At 38.6% G+C, this 21,382-nt stretch overlaps 1 protein-coding gene across 1 annotated transcript in view; it reads right to left on the bottom strand.

Annotated features, from left to right (window-relative positions):
- Positions 1 to 21,382, bottom strand: part of CXXC4 (CXXC finger protein 4) — a 102,019-nt gene that overhangs the window by 63,311 nt on the left and 17,326 nt on the right. The gene's annotated exons all lie outside the window — the stretch shown is intronic.

Raw genomic sequence — 21,382 nt, 5'->3', positions numbered from 1 at the left:
CTAAACACCCTATAACTCACATCTTTTGAATCATCAATTGATGTGGAGTGGACCCTTCATTATTTAAATACAATATATTTCAAATTTGATAGGCTTTATAATATAAACTCCTAAAATATACATTTCATCAGATTCTTGCATTAAATCTTTTGTAGCATTGCTAAAAATTAGAAATATATATATATATAGTGTACGTACTTTTTAGAATTGCAAATTATTTTTAAAAATAGGAGACATTATATCATAACAAGTATGTGAGTTTTGTACCATATGAAAATTGATGCACTTGCCATTTGATTACTGTATGGTACACACTATGATTCCATAGTCTCGTAGAAAAGGATTTCCTTACTTTCAGGGTACTTTACCTGCATTTTTTCCTACTAATGATCATTGTGGAGGACTTTAAAGGACCTCCACTTTCTAGGAAACAAGCTAGCTTGCCATAGTTTCATAAATGCTGTCCCAGACTCATGAGATTCCTGAGTCACAAATAAAAAACTTTGTTATTTATGGTGCTAGCAACAGCCAGAGTATCAGCATTTCTTGTGCTGATTCCTCAAGCTTCATTTTCTACAGAGCAACGCACCCAAGAGGTTGCATTACAGAACTCTGCCTTGGAGCTCCTGTATCCTTTTTGTATAAATGGGCAGATGCCATGTCTGCCCTCTACTCTGGACAAAGATACTATCTCTATCTCCCAAGGATGTTTGCTAAAACAAAAATCTTTGAAAGGTAGTCAAGAACAAAGGGAAGTGAGTATCTCACTCCGAAGATGTATAGAAATACAACACACCACGGAGAATGTTTTCCCATCATTTGCTATATATTTAGTACTTTGTGATGATTTCTGACCATATAAAAAGAATACTGAACTACATAGTCACATTAACCTTATTGGGATATATGATCTTTCCTTTCTTTTACAGCTTCAATATTTCATGTCTAGTGATAATGCCTGTGTATGTTTCAAGATTGTGAACCTGTTCTTCAACTTCTCAAATACACAAAATATATAGGTATATAAAGCCTTTATCAGTTTTTGGCATTTTTTAGAGCTAGCTTGTGGCTATGTTTTTATCTTCAAACTGACACATTAAAAAAAAAAATAGTTCAATGTTTTTAAAGAATGTATTTCCAAGTAAATTTGTCAATCATAAAACTCAATCAAAATGCCAAAAAAAATTTAGGATAAGGAAACAGCACTTGGAAGAATTAGTACTATATTCATGAAATATCTGTATATTGAAAAATTTTACAGAAATGTACACAAAATTATTTTATGCTACTTATGAAAACCATAGGGAATATTGTTTGTTAAGCAAAATTAAAATTTATAAGTTTGCTACTGACAAACACACACACACATAACAGATACTATTATTTAACGTGCTTACATCTCCAGAAAAGAAAAATCCCACCAGTATTCTAACTATAAAACATATGTGGCCCATCAATATAATATATATAGAATATATTATATAGAATATATTATATAGAATATACATAGTATTATATAGTGTATATATATGTTTTATATATAATATTTCAATATGGACAACTTATTTTTAGTGCCTTAGATTCTCGTACTTTGATAATACATATGATTATGTAGCATATGTTTAATTAAAAATTCCAGCCTTTCATTCTGGCTTTAAGAAGTCCTTAAATATATTCACGCTCTTTTCAAATGAAAACAATTGAGAGTGGGTTGGGGAAAGCTAAAGCCGAAGGAAGCTAGACAATACTTCTCCAGAAGTAAATCCACCTATCCACAATTCAAGAATGATTCAAACGTTCATTATCGCTCAGATAGCTGCCAAGCAAGTGAAATTCTTCTAATTGCGAGGACCCTAAATGTAGCTTATTGCCTTCCTCTCCCATCTCCTGACGTCTCTGGGTCATTTCATTCGCACCTCTCTTTCAAGCCATCTGGGATCCCGGCTACAGCCGAGTTTTCATGCCGAGCACCTGGCCCGACAGTGTTTGCGGCTGTCTTCCACCTGCCAGCCCTTTGTTCCTCCCCAGGATCGCAGGAGCCCAGCAAGTCCCGGCAAGCACGCTCGCACAGCAGCTTCCCTGCGTTCAGTCTCTTCCTCCAGTCCTTAAGTCTGGTAAATCCTTTCATTATTTTGCCTTACCCGTAGAGCTGTTCCATCTACTTTGTGATCTTTGGAAGCTAAAAATCCATGTGAGAATTAAATCTAGATAAACGTGATACCTCTAGAACACCAGAGTGCAAAAGAAGAGAAGCCTAAGTGAAGAAAATCACCTAAAAACTCCCTGCTCTTGCTGTAGAATAGTTACACATCGTCTGGGTTTGCATTCAAATTTTAAAAATTCAGAAGCTATGGGATTTGAAAATACGTGTAATCAGTACTTAGGGAAATATCACATAGCTCTTCCGCAAAGCAGATGAGCCCTACTTACTACCGAAGACTCGATTTTTCATTCTTTGTCTGGTACCTCCCAGGATTTGCATCCCACCTCTTGAGCTCCACCCACACACAAAGCTCCTTTTACACTTCCAAAAATGATTTCTGATCTGACACTCCCAGTGATATTGAGCCTATACCTCAACTTCCATCTGTTTCCCACTCTCAATTTCTATAGACTATACCACTAAGAATATGGTACTTGGCTTAGCAGTCATTCTTCTTAATTATTCCGAAGCCTTTCCAAACTTTAGCCTTTTCCAAGTTTCTCCTTTCAGTCAATACAGACAACTTTCCCAGTTTAACTCAGACACAATTATACTTCTCAGAGGCTTCTGTGAAAATGCTATCATTCACTTCGGTGCTCAATAAAACCAATCTGATTTAAAATTTCAGAACTTGAACAAGTGAGAGCAAAGAAGGCCTGTGGACTCATTTGGTACAGGATGAACTCCAAGGTGGATAAAAATTCATGGCCTTCTTCAAATGTGTGATGAGTAAAGACATTAAAAAAAAAAAAAACCCCAGAAAAAACATTTGCCATCTAAGCATAGAGGGGAAAAAAAAGAAAAAGAAAAACAATAAAAAAGTTCTATAAACTTTACTGATTAAAAAACAAAGAATTATGCCAGAATGTCATAGAGTAAGCCAGAATGTCATAGAATCTTAGGGCAGCATTTTAGTCGAATTAGAATGTTTCCGTAGAAAACTGTGGAGAAGCCAACTTTGGGAATGAGGTAAGCAGACTAAATTTAAATTGTGTAGAAATCATGAAGTTAAGGCTCCTATTATAGAGGGGCTTAAAGCCGATTAGGCAAGGCTTACTTTTTGATGACTTATACTTGATAAACCAGTTTTAGAGAGATTTTTTCAGTTTGTACCGGAGTCAAGAAAGCACTGACTCAGGTGACTGTGGAGAAATGTTAAACACGAGCTTCCCTATTTCTTGCTCTGCAGACCTGCTCTCAGGTTCCTGCCTATTGTCCTTCCTGTCCTGTGACCCGCTGCCTGCCAGAAATATAACGAACTTTTGTAATTTGGCAAAAGCTCAGAATTAATTGATTATTGATATAGCTCTGAGACTCATAATATTTTCAAAAAATCAAGAGAGAGAGAAGAGGGATATTCTAATCTGAGACATCAGGAAGAGACAGGAACATTTCCAGATGTAATCTCTGTGTGTACAATGGCCTTGGTTGCCTAAAACAGGATGGCAATTGGAGGTGAAGATGACTTATAATTCACTGGAAAATATACTGAGGATGGAGTGAGAAACAAAATTTGCAGCCACTTGTTTGTCTGATATAGAAAATCAACTGAGTTAACTTGAATTTTAAACTAAGAAAATAAATGAGCCCTCTAAAGGGAACTCTACTTTAATAAGACAAGGCCATACATGGAAAGTGGAAGTAGAATGATTCTTGGTTTAAAGGATATAGATGGGGGGGGGGGGCCAAGTAGCACAGAACACCAAGGAGCTCTCTAACTGTGGGGAAGTCCATGAGGATAGAGTAGAAGCATTCAAATGAAAGCCAAAGGACCCATAAATAAAGGATACTATGGGTGACCCAAATGGATCTAGAAAATTTCACAGAGCAGAAATATGGTTGAACAAGATATATAAAGATGTTTTAACTAGTGATGGGGAATTTCTTGGTAGAGAACTTCAAGGACATGTCTCAGGAATCCTTCCATCTCTGTTCAGATGGACATTTCTGTCAATAATTTAGATGAGGTCCTGGATGAAAAGTTGATATATCTGCAAGTAGCATAAAGTGGACAAAGTTCCCAATAACTGGTTTATCAACTTTCCATTTCTTCAACTGCTCCCTCATTTTTTTCTCTCTTACTGATTTTGACCTCCTTATATTTACTCTTCCTTTTCCTTCCCATACAAACCTTCCTAACTTACTTTTACAGCCATGATTATTTCCTCAACAATATTCACATCTCAGGCCTCTGACAGTTGGCTGCCACCCCTCCCATCCCACCAGAACTATCCCTGGGAATGTCCCTACAGTGGTGTCCTAGTTGCCAAATCCTACGGACTTGTCTCAGACACCATCTTATCAAGTCTCTCTGGTACTTAACTCCTTTGATAAGTTCATCCTTATTGCAGTCTCAGTCACCTCCTTTGGGTCTTCCTCCTCTGATCCCTTTAAAACACTGGAACTCCTTGTAGTTCCATTGGCTTCTCACTTTCTGCTGCCTCTTAGGGCAATATCACATATTTCATGATTTATACAAATATCAAGTATCTACAACAGTCATCCAACTCTGAATCCCATCCCCTCCTGAATGTTCTAGAGGAAACTAGAATTTAACAAAACAGATTTGACAAAATAATTCTCTTCTCCTCCAGAAGACGTGGGCTTAGAAAACAGAACCAGAAAACACACAGGCACCCATACTAGGTTATAGACTCCTTCTAAACCTCATGCCTACTCCCAGCAATGGATTGGGCTGTAGGTGACTTTGGCTTAACCAGCCATAGTGTATGTGGCAGCAAGGAAGGCAATTTGATCATAGGTTACTTGAATTCTTATAAATTATCATTAAAATATCATTTCAAAGAAACTAAAAACACACATTTTAAATTCTTGGTGTTCATTTTCTTATTAAATTACTTCCCTTATATTGCATTATTCTTATTTTCATTATCTCCTGAAATTCACAAGTTTAACTGTCCTCATTGCATCATTCTTATCCCAAGGATAGAAAGTTGTGTTCTATAAAGAACACCTTACTACACTAGGAAATTGACTATTTCTATATAAAAAATTAGATGTTTAGTCTTTCAAGAAATGCAGTATACCTTAATTTAAAAACAGATGCTCTTAAAAATTATACATTTAATTCCTCTTTTTGACATTTGGAAGATAGAAGCATTCATATATTATTATTTTGGGGGGAGGGACCATAAACGTTCATCTACAACTAAACAAAACTTCGTTTTCCCTCGTCTACACAACCTTTATAAAGTAGGGCAGAGAAGAAGCTGGTTTGCCAGATTCTAAACACAGGAAAACCATTGCACCTAAATTTAGAATTTTTAAAAATCTCTTTCCACATTCCAATTTGGCTTTGAGAAAAACTGAATTCTTGAGCTGCACTTTAAAAGTTATTCTTTTTTTTTTTCCTCTTTCTAGGCTTGGGAGCATGGTAACACTGTTTGTTTATATAGCACTTTATGTCATTATATGTGTTAAGTCTGATCCTACAGAGGAAGTAGGCTGTTATAAAGTCAGCCAAGGTATATTCATTGGATTTGATGCAAGGAGTAGAATGGTAGAATGAGAAGAAGAAAATTATTTTATCCCATTAAGGAATAACATAGAGGAAATAGTCCCTCTTGCATGTTTTTTTGGCCTATCAGCTTGGAAGTGTTTAAGTATGAGAAGACTGGGAATAACTTGTTGACCACAATAAATATTTCCAACATTCAAACCCTAGTTTTTCCCACTCAAAAATATGCATGAGCTCAGTTACCTGAAAGGTCTTTCTCCTCTTGTACCAGTTAGCTATTGCTGTGTAACAATCCTTCCCACCCTGCCCACATCCCCCCACCATCCCCAACCAAAAAAAAAAAAAAAAAAAAAAGAAAGAAAGAAAGAAAAAAGAAAAAGCTCTCAGAAGCTTAAAATTAGGCATATATTGTTTCTCATGCATCTATATAAATCAGCTGGGTGGTTTTTCTGGTCCTAGCTAGGCTCACTCATGCACCTGTGGTTAACTATAGGTCAAGTAAGTAGTTCTGGTGAGCGAGGCTGGGCAAATTGACCACGTGATCAATTGAACACCTGATCAATTTGCTGTAAGCTAGTCTTGGTCACTGATCTTGCATCAGGCCAGCCCAAACTTAAGGCAGAGGCAGAGTCCCATGAGCAGAAGTGCACAAGGCCCTGTGTGGCCTAGGCTCAGAACAGGCACACCTCCACTTCCGCCTCATTCCTGGCCCAGATTTAAAAGATGCAAGTGAGACTGCACTTACTGATGGAGAAGCTGCAAAGCCATTTGTTTCAGGTTCTCCAAAACAAAGCAGCTTAAAACAGTCATATTATGTTTCTCACAGATTCTGTGAGTCAGGAACTTGGACAGAATCAGTGGCTCATCTCTACCCCACTGTGTCAGGGAAGACTTTGAAGCCTAGGAGTGACTTGGCATCTGGGTGCCAGAATTATCTGAAGGCTCCTTAACTCACATGTCAGGGACCTGGGCTGAGGTCCCTGGGAGTACTGGATGGGGAGCCCATGTGTAGCCTCCCCCTTGTGGTCAAGCTTTCTCACAATACAGCAGCCAAAAGGTCAGACTCATTACATGGTAGTTCAGGCCGCCAGGCCAGGGCTCCACAGCAGAAGCTGCATCGCCTTCTATGACACAGTCTTGGAAGTCATACAGCAAAAATTGCACCATACTTTATTGGTCTAGGTGATCACAAGCCTGCCTGGACTCAAGGGGAGAGGAATCAGCTTCCACCTCTGGATAGGAAAGTGCCAGAACCACACTGTCGGGACAGGACGTATTGTTGCAGTCATCTTAGAAACATACAATCTGCTCTAATCCGTGCTCTAGCCACAGCAGTTCACACGACCCCACATGCAAAATACACTCATCTCGTTCCTCAAAACCCCCATTATGGTAGTCCAGTAGCTTGTTATCTACACTGGGTCCAGCTGTGGATGAGGCTGATTTGGTACAGTGCCTTGAGCTCCTGGACTAGAGCCCCACTGGTTCTCTGATTCTAGGGATCTGTGATCTAACAAGTCTCCCTGGCAGGCTACCCTGGAACAATGCTCTTAAGATTCTTAGGAGCCCTAGTTTTTAACAGAAACCATCTAGAAGTCATGCCCTTAAGTCCTTAGAAAGATGGTCATCTGTTTGAAGGGTCTATGAAGTATGTCTCTTAATCTTTTTGCAGTCTTAACAAAGGGTTATATCATCAGACCCTTGGCTTTACCCAGACCCTAATAGTTGAAACAGTTATGAGCCCATCTTGACCTCTTGATGGGACAGTGGCAAGATCACATTATGGAAGAACATACAATAGAGGAGATATTGTTGGAAAATAAAACCTGCCACAAAAGTGATACCAGGAGGCCATGAACTGGATAAAATAGCAATGAAATTAATTTACCACACCCTTCCTGTAAAATAATTCATCTATTTTTTATACAAATATTTGTAGAGTGTCTTCTCTGTTTCAGGTAGAGCTATGGGCACTAGAAGTAAAGTAATAAACAAACAGACAAACATTCTACCCTCATTGTTCTTTATAGTCTCATCAGGGGCCAGCAATAAATAATAAGCATAATATATAGTATATTAGATAGTGATACATACAAAGAAGGAAAAAACACACAGGAAGGGAGACAGAAAGCACACATGGTGGATTGCCATGTTAGATAGTATTACTAGGAAAGGCCTCACTTACACAAAAATATTGGAGCAAAGACCTAAAGGAGGTGAGAGAGTGAGCCACATAGACGCTGGAGGAAGAGGACTCCAGGTAGAAAGCACAGGAGGTGCCAAGTTCCTAAGGCAGTAGTGGGCCTGGCATGTGCTGAAGGAATAGCGATGGACTGAGGAAGTGGTAGGAAACGAGGTCCCAGTGGGAATGTGGGCCATGTTATGTAGGGAACTATTGGCCATGGTCAGTGATTTGGCATTGACTCTGAGAGAGGGGGGAAGCAATTGATGGATTTTTAGCTCATAAACGAAATGAAGTAACTCCCCCTTTAACAGACTCACTCTGGCTCCTTTGTTGAGAACAGACTAATGGAAGCATGGACCGCATAGGGAACCTGGTTCAGAAGCAACTGAAATCATACAGATAAGTGGGCTAAGATAGTAGCAATGATGGTGATGAGAAGTCATCTGATCCTGCATGTATTCTGAGGATGGGAACAACAGCTCCTGATGAGGTAGGGGCTGTAGACTATAAGAAAAGAGTCAAGGATGATGACAAAATCTTTGGGTTGAACAACTGGGTAGATTTACTGGAAAGATGAAGCTGGGAAAGTATGAATAGAAAAGGAGGGCTAGGTGCCTGAATGTTCTGCTGAGATTTAAAAGGAGCATCTGATTCAAAAATTGATTCTTCTTTGCAAGACCAAAAATACCTGTGAGTTGTTTGTTTGTTTAACAAACAAGGACATAGATAAATGAGTTGTATCCTTTGAGAAAAAGGAAAGCTGTCCTCACCCAGTATTATGTCAAACAAGACAGCTCAGGAGTCTCTCCAGCAGCTCGTGTCTTTCCCACACTTCAAGGATCCCCTTGTGAATGGTTTCCACGAGCTAAAATTTTCACCTAGGCTCCCATCCTTTTTATCTTGAATATTTTCAGCTTCCAAATAGCTAGGGTTCTTAAGATGTCAAAAAGCTTTCTGGGTGAGCATAGCCTTGTCATAAATGGGAAACTTTGAGGTATAAATGCTGAAAGGGACAACTCTTTAATTGCATTGATTATTATCAGCTGTCAGTCAATGGTACTTACCCCACCTGCTGACTAATCCCAAAGCACATTTATCCTAGACAAAAGCAAAGGTGAAACGCAACAGGCTGACAGTTTCAGCTGTTAACAATAGTCATTAATTAACCATTTGGCAGAAGAGCTTCTGACTATTCACTGAAACCTTATTGTTATTATCAACACATTTCTTGGGGACCCAGCAAGTTCTCAGGGTCCAAAAATGACATAAAATGCAGCCACTGTTGTTGCATGGTTTACAATCTATTAAAACACACAAATTTTTCAGGTGTCTACGTTTGCTCAAGGTCCTAGTCTGTAATACGGAGAGAGAGAGAACATCAAAGACAAGAGAAGACAAAAAGAGGAAAAGAGAGTTCACTATGTTTACATGAAGAATATGTTTACCTAAAAGCTTCTAAGTGATGTGTTGATGAAAGTGACTTATCTGTGAGATCCAGTTCTATCAGTGAGAACTTTCTTTCCTCAAAATTTGCTGCTGCTTATGTCATTCTAAAAGTGTTACTCTTGACATGTAGAAAAGACACTAACGCAACGTTTAATGGCAAAAATAGAAGCTTAAAGTAATAGAGGAAGCAGTAGAAGGAAGAATGAAAGCACCATGAAGAGGACTATGATTGCAAATTCCCAGGACTTAGGAAGGAGACTGGCACACAGCAGGTACTCTATATTAATATTTCCTAAAGGATATGGATGGATGGATGGATGGATGGATGGAGACATGACTAAATTGAATAAAGACATTCAAAACTGCAATTATGAAATTTAGACCAAAAATCTTCACTTGGGACATGGGAGTGGGAAATTTTCCTTTAATTAGTTAGTGACAGAACTATATGAATCGTGCTCTCTGGTTCACAGTCTCCTCACCTTGTAAAGAAGATAATTGGATATTTAAGGTGATTTTCTCTGTATAAAATAAGCAACAGAGATAATGATGATTTTTAATTTTTTGAAACATTCATCTGTGGTTCATCTCTGAACCAGTAAATTGGGAAATTTTATAAAAAACAATATTAGTTCTAACTTACACATTAATTCGGTTTCAAATTTCACAATCCTAGAAGGTAAGATATCATTATATGCCTCATTATACAGATGAGGAAACTGAGGTTTAAATAGGTAAATATTTTGCCAAGGTCATAGAGGAGGGCATGGTAGAGCTGGGACTTGAAATCAGACCTGTCTAATTCTGATTCCTATGATCTTAACTGTTATCTGTTATTTCATACAGCTTATTTTGTAAGAATTGTGTGTGTACGTGTGCATATGTAAAGTGTCCATTATTTGAGAAGAGGTGCAAATTTGCTTCCTGACACCCAGGCAGATCATCAGTGTTGCTGGGCTGGACACAGGATTAGGACGAGGAGGTTCCATCAAGCATGAAGCAAGGCAAAGATAAACATCCTGTGTCAGTGTGTATAGGAGTCAGCCACAAGCAAGAGGACAGACAACGGGGCACACAGAACTAAAATACAGGATATTTTTGATGGATTGAGGAGAAGGAGGACAGTTTGAAATCCTGGAAAGTGGACAGAAATTAGGAAATACATCAGAATAGAGTCAGACAGCAGCAAGCAGGAGAGCAGAGCCCACAATAGTGTCCGGAGCTCTTCATCACTGAAGCGCATCCCTCCCTCGGGGGACTCTGTACCACTGCACTTAGCGGGCGCAAACTCTGGATTGCAGCACTAGGCACAGCATGAAGAAGCAGAATTGGCAGCTCTGGGCTAAGGGGACAGGGGATCAGTAGCAGCTGCTGGTGAGCGGCTCCTGACACCTTAGCGTGCCGTCTTCGCTCTTGAGAGCTTCCGCTATCTGTTCAGTACCTCTTGCAGGAGGAAATTGGCTCGGCAGCCTCTATCGTAGCTTCCCAGCTGGAAGAGTGCAATTACAGATTGCTGGAGTCCACCACGGCTGACAGGCTCTTTCTTTTTTTCCCCTGTCAGGAAGAAGCGACTCATAGCAACCGTATACTGGTGTCATATATGTGGCTCTGTCCGCCCCAAGCCTGTGACCCTTCCCCTGCCACACTCACCACCGATGTGCATCTACTTTCCTATTTCTACATTTCATGTTGCTGGTATTGGCAAGACATTGTGATAGGTGGAGGATATGAAAAGATGAATGAGATCTTTTTCCTGCCTTTGAGGAGTTCACAATCCATAAAAAAGAGAAGCATATAAACCAATAATCACAGCTAACAGGTATGGGGCACTGTAATAAGGTGTGATTACTCAGGGCAGGTGCTATTATGTCCATTGTATGTATTACCTCATTTAATCCTCAAACCCACCCTATGAGGTAGGGGCTGTCTTAGCCTCCTCCCTTCATAGATCACAAACCTGCGGCATGGAGGGGCTAAATCAATCACTCAAGGTTATTCAACTCATAGAAGTCAGAACCAGAATTTCAAACCAAACAGTATGGCTACCAAGCCTGGTTTTTAAAGATAATGATGTACTGCATCCTCACAATGACAGAATGACTGAATCCAGTGATAAGGGCAAGAAGTGAGACAGGCAGAAGGGGCAAGAGGGCCACGTGAAAAGTGCAGATTTTGGAGCATGTGGGGTTCTGTCAACTGTCTTGTGACTCTGGACACATTCCTCAAATGTTCTGGGTCTCAAGTTATTCGCGGAGAGAACCTTCAAGTGTTGTTGTAAGGACAAGAAGACATCAAAAATACGACCACAGTGCGTGGCACATATTCAGTACCTCATGAATGATGCTCGCAATTTGTCGTGGCTGTGGTTGCTATTTCGTTATCAGCGTGATGACATATGTAAGTGTTGTGGAGACAAAAGCGACCGATTCTGTCTGACTGAGCAGGGAAGGGGCTGTAAGGAAGGACTGTGAGGCTCGCCAAAGCAGGTGGCATCTGAACTGTGTCTAGAACGATCAGCAGTGATTTTCTAGCCAGATAGGGAGTAGGACAGCATTCTAATTAAACGCAACAACATGTTTGGGAAATATCAAGTTTTTTGGTGTGGATCATTTATGGGGGTGGGGGGAGTGGCAGGAGATGACACTATGACGATTTGGAGACAAATCATGAAAGGCCTTCCAAATCATTGAAGTTAGCCCTGAAGACATACAATGCTAAAGGTTATATGGTAACTCAGCAGTTTTCTGGATCTTTCTAAATTAGTTTTTTTTTTTTTAAATAGAGTAATGTCCTTTCTTTCTTCTAAATATTTTAAAACACATTAAGACTGCTCCATAACACAGGTATAGTGTTTCAACAGCCAGCAAAACTTAGTTGCATTTTCCCCGAGTTAGCACGTGTCCCCCTCTTCTGTCTACAGTTTATGAGCAAATCAACTAGTGTATAGAGGGGGATGATGAAGAAACGTGGCAGAAATGTTCCCTTTAATTACTTGCTGGAACTGTTGCCTTTACTGATCACCTACCTTTGACCCCAGACAAAAACTGTTAAAACTCATTGCCCCTCAAATTGGATAAAAACCCATTTCCTGGTTGTTGTTAAAATTAATTCTTTCTGAGAAGGGTGAGTAACCTATACAGAGAGGACAAAACTCTTGCTTGCATGACTTGCCCAGACTTGTGTGACATCATTTACTATCTATGTTTCCAAGATTAAAACAAAACAAAAACATGCCAAGAAATAAAAACTTCACCAATAAAATAGTTTTTGAAACAGTTAGTGAGTAAAATAAGTATATGAATTTTTTGAAGATTGAAGAAGTGGGAAAGCAAAATGCTATTGTTTCCTTTGGGCTTTAGTCAGAGGGTTCATCTCAACTGCGGTGGTCTTGTGGCCATGCCTGAAACCCAACGAGGAAATCCCACCTGCTCTTGCTGGAAGGTAGGATTGTCAAGACTGCAATTGGACAACTAGTTGACTTTTCAGCCCTTACTGCTCTTGTAAATGATTCTCATTTCATCACCTTCCTTTTCTCACGTGGCCCTGGAGTTCACAAAATGATTACATAGTAGATAGTTGTATAACTTGATACAACTGCTTATTTACTATTCTATCAGAGACATCGTAGTTGTTTTAATGAAATACCAGATAATCTGGATTACTCAGAGGAATGCCTAGCACTTTGAGGGAACAGAGGTTTATTCGACTATTCCTTAGTGAAGAAAGTTACAACATACCATCCTTTGTGCTTCCTTTTCTGGGGTTTGCAGACTACAAGATTAATCTTTTCTTAGAAGTTCATCAGGCTAACTCCTTAACCATTTTTATTGCCCATCTTATCTCAGATGTGTTTCTTCCCATTTTCCTAAATTTGGGTGCATTGATAAATACCAAATTGGTTTCATTATTTAAACCCTAGTCTCATTAGAACTTTATAGAGACAGTGTTTTCCTCTCGTTGTAAAGTGAAAATTCAATATAGCTAGTCCTCAAATACTGTATTAGTTTTTAATTCCATTACATTATTACTAAAGTCAAATCTTCTGTAAGAAGACATTAAATTCTTTATGAACATTACATATGCCTTGCTTCTCCTTCCATAGAATGACTATTTAAAAAGTTTTTATACCCATTGTATCATCTGATTTTTTAAGTAAAAAGTTATTTTTTTCTCACATTCACTTTTTCCTATCATTTATCCATCTTGTCATTATACATACTAACAGCACCCTTCAATTTAGTACCATCTGCAAATTTCATTAACATATTGTTTACTCCCATCTCCAGGGGATTAATGTGGATATTAAACATGACTATACCTAACATCAATCCCTTCAGGACTTGGTTGGATATTTCTTTGATAAAAAAAATAGCATTATTCATCATTATTCCTCATTTGTAGTTTTTCTATCCATTTTATTTTTTGGTGGCATGAGAATGTTCAATGCAACTTAATTTTAACATTTCAGTGACTATCTAAGATGACTAAAATCAAATATGTTCTTCCTGCTGCATTTCTCACATTCATTAAGGATAATTCTGTAAAAATTATTGGCAACCTCATTGACCTGTAAAATTAATCTGTAAATCCAAGTTATCTTTGAAACATGATGCATTTATCTTGGAGGGGTTTAAAGGTCTACAAAGCTTTTTTAGGACTTTATAATATTGCTGGTCTTCTTAAAGTCAGTCTGAGAGGCACCATTTATATTTCATTTTCAAATATTAATTCCTAGGCAACTTAAGACATACTTGTGTTTTTTGGTGATATGAATATGAACATACTTCAGTAGAATTCAGTTGGCTTTCCACTCCATTCTAATTTTACTTGCCTTCTAATTTGAATGATTGTGAGAAATACCTCTCCCAGTTGAGGCAGATGGAAAGAGGGCCATGTGTATTACTACTTTCAGTACATTTTCCCATAACAGAACAGATATTCACACAGTAAATACTAGTATAGCCTTCGTTTTTTTTGTTTGTTTGTTTGTTTTTAAGTTGGCCTCCATTTTATTGGTCACACACGGAATAGTAATCAATTAGTGTTTTTTTCTATCTCCCCTGCAGTACAGAGATTTAAATTATCTAATCAAAGGCCATGTAGAAATGATAATTTAAATGAAAATGTCCCCTACATAGCTGCCAAGATGTTCCTAACACATAACTTGAGTCATATGATTATGAAGTAATTCCCATAACAACAAAATTTGTTTAATTTAATCAAATACTCTCATTTCATCAGAAGTTCTATCATTACACATGAAGAAGTTTGACACTGTAGTAGTCATTTTCCTATGTCCCATTTCTCTTCCTCAACCAGATTAAGCCAACTCATCATCTAATTTCACTCTTTTTAGGGATGGGGAGGACTAAGGCATTGTGGGCCCATGAAAGGGTAGAAGACACTTGCTAGTGGTTCTGGGAAAGGAGTCCTTTCTCAGGAATTCAGTATCTTCTCTCTTCACTCCCTGACTTCTCCTCATCACCCCTTGACTTCTCCCATCCCAAGCCATGTGACTAGGCACAAAGCCCAGATTACCACTGGCAGCAAACTTGCCACAATAGAGGAACCTGAGACTGGACTCTGAATGTGGCAAGCCAAGTAGACAGAAAGAACCTGGTCCACGTGATTCCACTGAACCAGTGAAAGAACCTGGGACCTACCCCGCAGAACAGCATAGCCTAGCTCTGGTCTTGCTCATTTACAAACACACAAATGCCCTTTCTCTAAAAGTCTATCCAAAGAGGATTTCTGTTACACAGAGCCAAAAGCTCATTTAGATATTAAGCATATACTTTGTGAGCTTAAACTGAGCAGGAGAGTGAACATTCTGTATAGAATCTGGTAAGCATCTAGATGTTTGTTCAGATTAGACATGAAAATCAAACTTTTTCAGCTTAATGCATATTCTATACCACAAATGCCTAGTAAGGAGAAGTTCTATAACCAGTCCAAGGTCAGAGAGTTAGTAAGTGCAGAGTTACCATATGATCCAGTAATCCCACTCCTGGAGAAAACTCTAATTCAAAAAGACACATGCACCCCAATGTTCACAGCAGCACTATCTACAATAGCTAAGACATGGAAACAGCCTAAATGTCCATCAACAGATGACTGGATAAAGAAGATGCAGCATACACACACACACACACACACACACACACACACACACACACAAATACTACTCAGCCATAAAAAGAATGAAATAATGCCATTTGCAGCAACCTGGATGGACCTAGAGATTATCATATTAAGTGAAGTAAGTCGGACAGAGAAAGACAACTATCATATGATGTCAATTATATGTGGAATCTAAAAAAAAAAAAAATGCAAATTTTATTTACAAACCAGAAATAGACTCATGGACATAGAAAACAAACTGGTTACCAGCAGGGAAACAGGGAGTATAGATTAGGAGTTTGGGATTAATAGATATATATTAATACATAGAAAATAGATAAATAGTAAGGACCTACTATATAGCACAGAGAACTACATTCAATTTCTTGTAATGAGCTGTAATGGAAAAGAAGCTAAATATATATATATATATATATTATATATATATATATATATATATATATATATATATATATATATATGCATATGTATAACTGAATCACTTTGCTGTACACATGACACTAACATTGAAAATTGACTACACTTCAATAAAAAAATAAGAATTTTTTAAAAGTAAAGAGTCTTTTGAAAACATACTTAACTCATTTGTCTTGAAATTGGAGATTTTGTATATTGTACCTTCTTATTGTGGGAAATGAGGTGCTGTGATTCAGCAGAATCCTATGAAGTGTTGTGGACCAGAGGTCACGGATCACCCTCACATGAAGCTCCCTTATCCAGTGACCCAGGATCATGTTACCAAGAGAAATGAATTTTAACTTATATAATATTTTATCATATCTTCCTTATAAGCAACTTTCTTCATCTTTCAAATAAGAGATTTCCAAAGGCCTGGGGCAAAGTTTATCATAAACTTTCTGGTCCACAGGAAAAAAAAGTTCATGTGCAGGTGGTCTGGCTCCAGAGCCCGTGCTCTGGACCCTTACCTGGCACTGCCCCGCCTCCCCCGCACAAAGAGAGAGGACGCTTCAGGATGTGGACAAGTGAGCTCAAGATAGAGGAGGGCCCAAAGCAGGTATTGTCTGAAATAATGGGAGTGAAGCGTTTCAGAAGGAGGGGAGCCATCATCAATATGAATCACAGCAGAAAAGCCAAGTACACAAAGAAACTAAAATTAAGCCTTTCTAGGAATTGAATTTTACTCATCTTCTTTGAAAAGCCAGGTACTCTAGTTATTTGCTGAAGTATCAGTCTTGGGTAGTGACTTAAATAATAAATGAGGAGGGCGGAAAGCAAAAATAACACATACTTGATTCCAGAGGTAACTAAAATTGTTATTATTATTATTATTATTTTACCTACATCAGAACCCCAATATGGACTCTTTTTCATCTCTAAATCTTCTGTAGGTGTCTTCCAAAATGTTCTCTGGGAGCCTTCCTACATCTCTCAGGATCTGTATATATGTCGGTGCGGCAGTTATATACATGTTGGAAGGAACCTGTCACTTTATCCTGAACTAAAATCTAAATTTCCTTTGACAAAATGTTCCAGCTGGACTTTTCTTCCATACAAACGTGTTTGGCCTTATTAGGGAAGATTCTTAGCTAACCGTGTATTTGCTCTTGTACGTACAGTCGAAGAGTTGCACTGTGCAGTCACATCACTCTGACATCTAAGCAAAAAGGCAGGTGATTATGAGGCACTCAGGACAACCAGATACCTGGAATTCCACAGGAAGAAAAATATGATTACTCTGAGATGGAGAATAAGTAATGGAAATAACCAGTGTCTATAGTGGTCTAGTTGACCTCAGTTGGAATTCTGTTCTGCTATTTGTCAGCTATATGACATTGGAAATTTCCTTAACCTACCTGGGATTCAGGTTTGTCTTCAGCAAAATGAGGGAAATAATAACTTACCTTGCAATACTGTTGTCATGATCAGCCACACAATACAGGGCCTGATACGTACTGTGTGTTTAGTAAGTGATAGTCATTATTGTACATATTATTGATCTTACCCCAACATAACTCTTGAGATTAGGGAAAGTTTTCTCATGACATAGAAAAATGCAATTTAAAGTAAGAAATAAAGTGGTTTCATCAATACTGCTGCATTGAAATAAGACAGTAAAAGAAGTGGATAAGTTGCTACTTCTCCGAGAAGAAACTGAAAGGCATACCTTCTCACCCTATAAAGACATGATACACTGAAATATTGACAGGGGTCAGGCAGACAACATAAATGATTAAAGCAGATGTATATCCAGGTTCCAGGCTTGTTTGCCTTCAGATATCTAGGCCTTCCTTTCCTTGCTCTGCTCTGTACCATAGAAGGGTTCATCCCTGCAGGATGCATTCCCCAGTCTCCTCGGTCAGCTGGCTTCCTGCAAGGTGAAGTCAACAGTGGGCCAGAAGGCAAAGGTAAAGAGGGAAGCCAAGTTATCCCCGCCCTCTTTGCCTCTAACAGCTTCTCCAGCAACAGCAGCTTCTCCTATGGTTCCAGTACCTGTGAGTAGCCATGGCCCCTGGGCTCCTACAACACTCTCTCCTTTTTCTCTCCAGCCAAGTGGTAGAAACAGCTCCTTGCTATGTCAGTCTCTGGTTTGCTTCACATTTCCATGATTCTCTCCTCTACTCCATCACCTGTGTCACTAGTTTCCTATGTTACAGTTCTGGTTTCTCTATTCCTGGTTAGACTCTGACTGATGGAATCTATAAGCTGAGACACAAGAATAGCTGACAAGATTCCAGGAATGGTGGGAACCTTCTGGCCACCTGCTCCTCGCCTATGGTCAGTTGGCATATTGTAGGAGCACGGATGTAGTATGGTCAAAAACTTTCCAAATTTTCACAAGAAGCTGAACATTCAGATTTTTACATAAAATCTGCTGTCTAGAAAACATTGGCAGCTAATTGAAAAGATTGCAGGCCAAATTAAACATCTCTGCAGACCCCATATAACTTGAAGGTTAGAAATGTATAACTTCCACTTACAACTTATGTAACAGTTTATTACTTTTTTCTCAGTGTGAAGTCTTCTGCCAGGCTTATGTACAGAGAACCCCATAGCCATTCTACGAAAAATTCATTTCTCTACTGTATTTCTTTAGGTAATGCTAGGTACTCTAACAAATAAATCCCCCAGTATTAGTCCCTTAACACAACAGAAATTTCCTTCTCATTCATGTAATAGTTTGGTGCAATTGTTCCCTTTCGGCCAGAGGCTTTTCCCTACACAGGCATCCAGGTTTACGAGGATTATGTCTCTACCATCTCCTGGGGCCTGAAGTCCTCTGCATCCAACCGGCAGGCGGGGAAGAGAGAGTGGAGAAGGCTTGCCCACTGATAACCATCTTGGCATACATCCCTTTGGAGAGAGCTAGTCACACGGCCACACCTAAAGGAATATTGCCTTGGCTGGGCAGCTGTTTTCCAGTCCCAGGTCTACACTGTAGGAAAAGTGTGACTTCCAGTGTACAGATAGCTGCGACTGCCACTCCCACCCTGCCTATCGACAAGGCAATAAGTGAAACTGTCTGAACAGGAGCCTCACATAAGAAGAAATCCACACTGATAAATATTTTGACTATATAAACAGAAGGAATTAGGATAATCAAGGCATCTTCAACTGTGGGCTCTAGTGAATAAAAATAGCCAGGAAAAGGGCTAGACAGACATGTAAATCTCATTACAGCACAGTTTAGTGAGTATTAGCATTCCTATTAGACTCTGTGAAACCTGAGGTCTGGAAATGTTTTAAATAACTTGTCCAAAGAATCATAACCAACAATTACGCTCATCCCAGAACATGCTATTTTGGAATTCCCTCAGACAGTTGCTTTTAGATGGGGTTTATCCTATTGCAATAAAGTAACTTTTATGGCCTTCCATGGAGACAAGCAAAACAGAAGAGGAAGATAATTCGGGGAGAGGCAAAAGGGAGAGTTGAGTTTGAATTTCTTATCTCATGTGGTTGAGTCCTTGGGTTGAGCTAACCCACAGAGTAATTTGGTTATTTACTTAATGCACTGAGTGACCTACAATCGTCATAATTTTTGAGGGAAAATGTGGGGAGAGCCGTAACTTAGTGACTTAGTGCTACTGAACACGCTGATCTGTGATCTGAAATTAATCAGCATTGAAAATGAAGCACCACCAAGCTGCTGAATTCATACATTGATTATTGCAAGAAACATTTTCTTTTTTAATTATTACTGTTTTTGTATTGAAGTATAGTCAATTTACAATGCTGCATCAATTTCTGGTGTACAGCATAATGTTTCAGTCATCCATATACATACATATATTCCTTTTCAAATTCCTTTTCATTATGGGTTACTACAAGATATTGAATATAGTTCCCTGTGATATAAAGTAGAAACTTGTTGTTTATTTTATATGAGAAATATTTTCAAGTGCCTAGGCTATATTACTCACCATGGTAGATGCCAAGAACACAAGAAAGAAGAATAAATACTAACTATGAATTGAATATGTACTTTAAGCCAAGTGCTTTTACGTGTATTATCAAATATCATCTTTACTGTGATACTTCACGGTAAGCGATACTATCAACAAGTTTTATTTCCACTCTTTGATCTTTCCCACGTGTACACAGCTGGTTTGAAGAAGTTCTAACTTGGAGTTACAGCAGTCTGACTCTACAGATTGTCCTCTTCCTGTTGTGATATCCACACCCTCCCTGGCTTTTGGAAAGAGCAAAATGTTTATGATCAAGTAGGTGACATTTTAGCAGGGAGAGAAACAAGTGAACAGTTATAAAACAATGAAGAAAATGCTATTGCTCTAGGTTTATTTTAATGCTTTACTCGTTATGTTTATTATGTTTATACCATAGCTGATTCAATAGTCCACAGCTTTGCACACAGGCTTTCTTTCTTAGCCATATCCCAAGGCCACTTTTTATAACGTGTAGAAAGCACATGTTCAAGAAATGTGTTTACCAAAGTAGCTGTGTCCCATGGGTGAAAGAAGGATGATGGGGTCATCTCTGACACCTGCAGCTCATGTAAATTTGAAGGAGATTGAAACATTTACAGCTATCTTTAAAATGTGGCAGTAGTTATCATATATTTTGTGAATATATGTATGTGGATTTGTATCTATGAACAAAGAACCCAGGATAACCTGAAATCTGAAATTTGTAAGACTTAAAAATAAAAAATGCTTGTATTTTAGTAATGCATTTTATGCTATCTTAATGTCCAACTTTTATTCACATTTTAAAAAATGTTTGATCTTTCTACTAGGAGAAATTGCACAATGAATTCAATAATAACAACTAGCACTTATATAGTTCTTACTATGTGTGAAGTAGTGAAAAATGTGCTTTTCAAGTGTTTTATACATATTGTCTCATTTACTACATCACACTTTTGAGGAAACTCGTATGATTACTCCTTATTTACAGAGGAAGAAAGAAGCTAAACAACTTGCCTGAAGTCACACAGATTCTAAGTGGCAGAACTCCAACTGAAGTTCTTCAGCGCGCGCTTCTGCTCCTCACCCTGTGGCCGCACTGCCTCTCCAGGGGGCCGGAAGCGCGAGCTGTGTAGAGCGCTGTGGGGGCTAGGTCACCTCTCTCGATGACTCGGAATCTAACTGGAGAGCTACAATGCACCACCATCTAAATTTATATCTGTGTTCAATTAATTTTAAGGAAGTACCATATAACAGATACTGAATTATCACTGTTAATGGAATAAATGAGAAAGATCAGAGAAAGGGAAGGGGGACAGGTTAGTTTTTATTGCCCGTATACGTTAAACACAGAAACTATTTTGATTCATACAAATTGCATGACAGTCTAATGAAATATTATGAGCACCCCTCATTTTACAGATGGAGGTGAAGGAACATGTCCAAACCCATGTAGTCAGGAGGTGAGTGAAGTAAGGCAGCTGTACTTGAAGTCTATTCCATGGACAAGCAGCATGAGCATCACTTGGGAGCTTGTTTAAAAA

This window comes from Camelus dromedarius, chromosome 1 (assembly GCF_036321535.1).
Source record: "Camelus dromedarius isolate mCamDro1 chromosome 1, mCamDro1.pat, whole genome shotgun sequence".
Taxonomy (NCBI): Eukaryota; Metazoa; Chordata; class Mammalia; order Artiodactyla; family Camelidae; genus Camelus; species Camelus dromedarius.
This window is presented reverse-complemented; position numbering and strand designations above follow the sequence as displayed.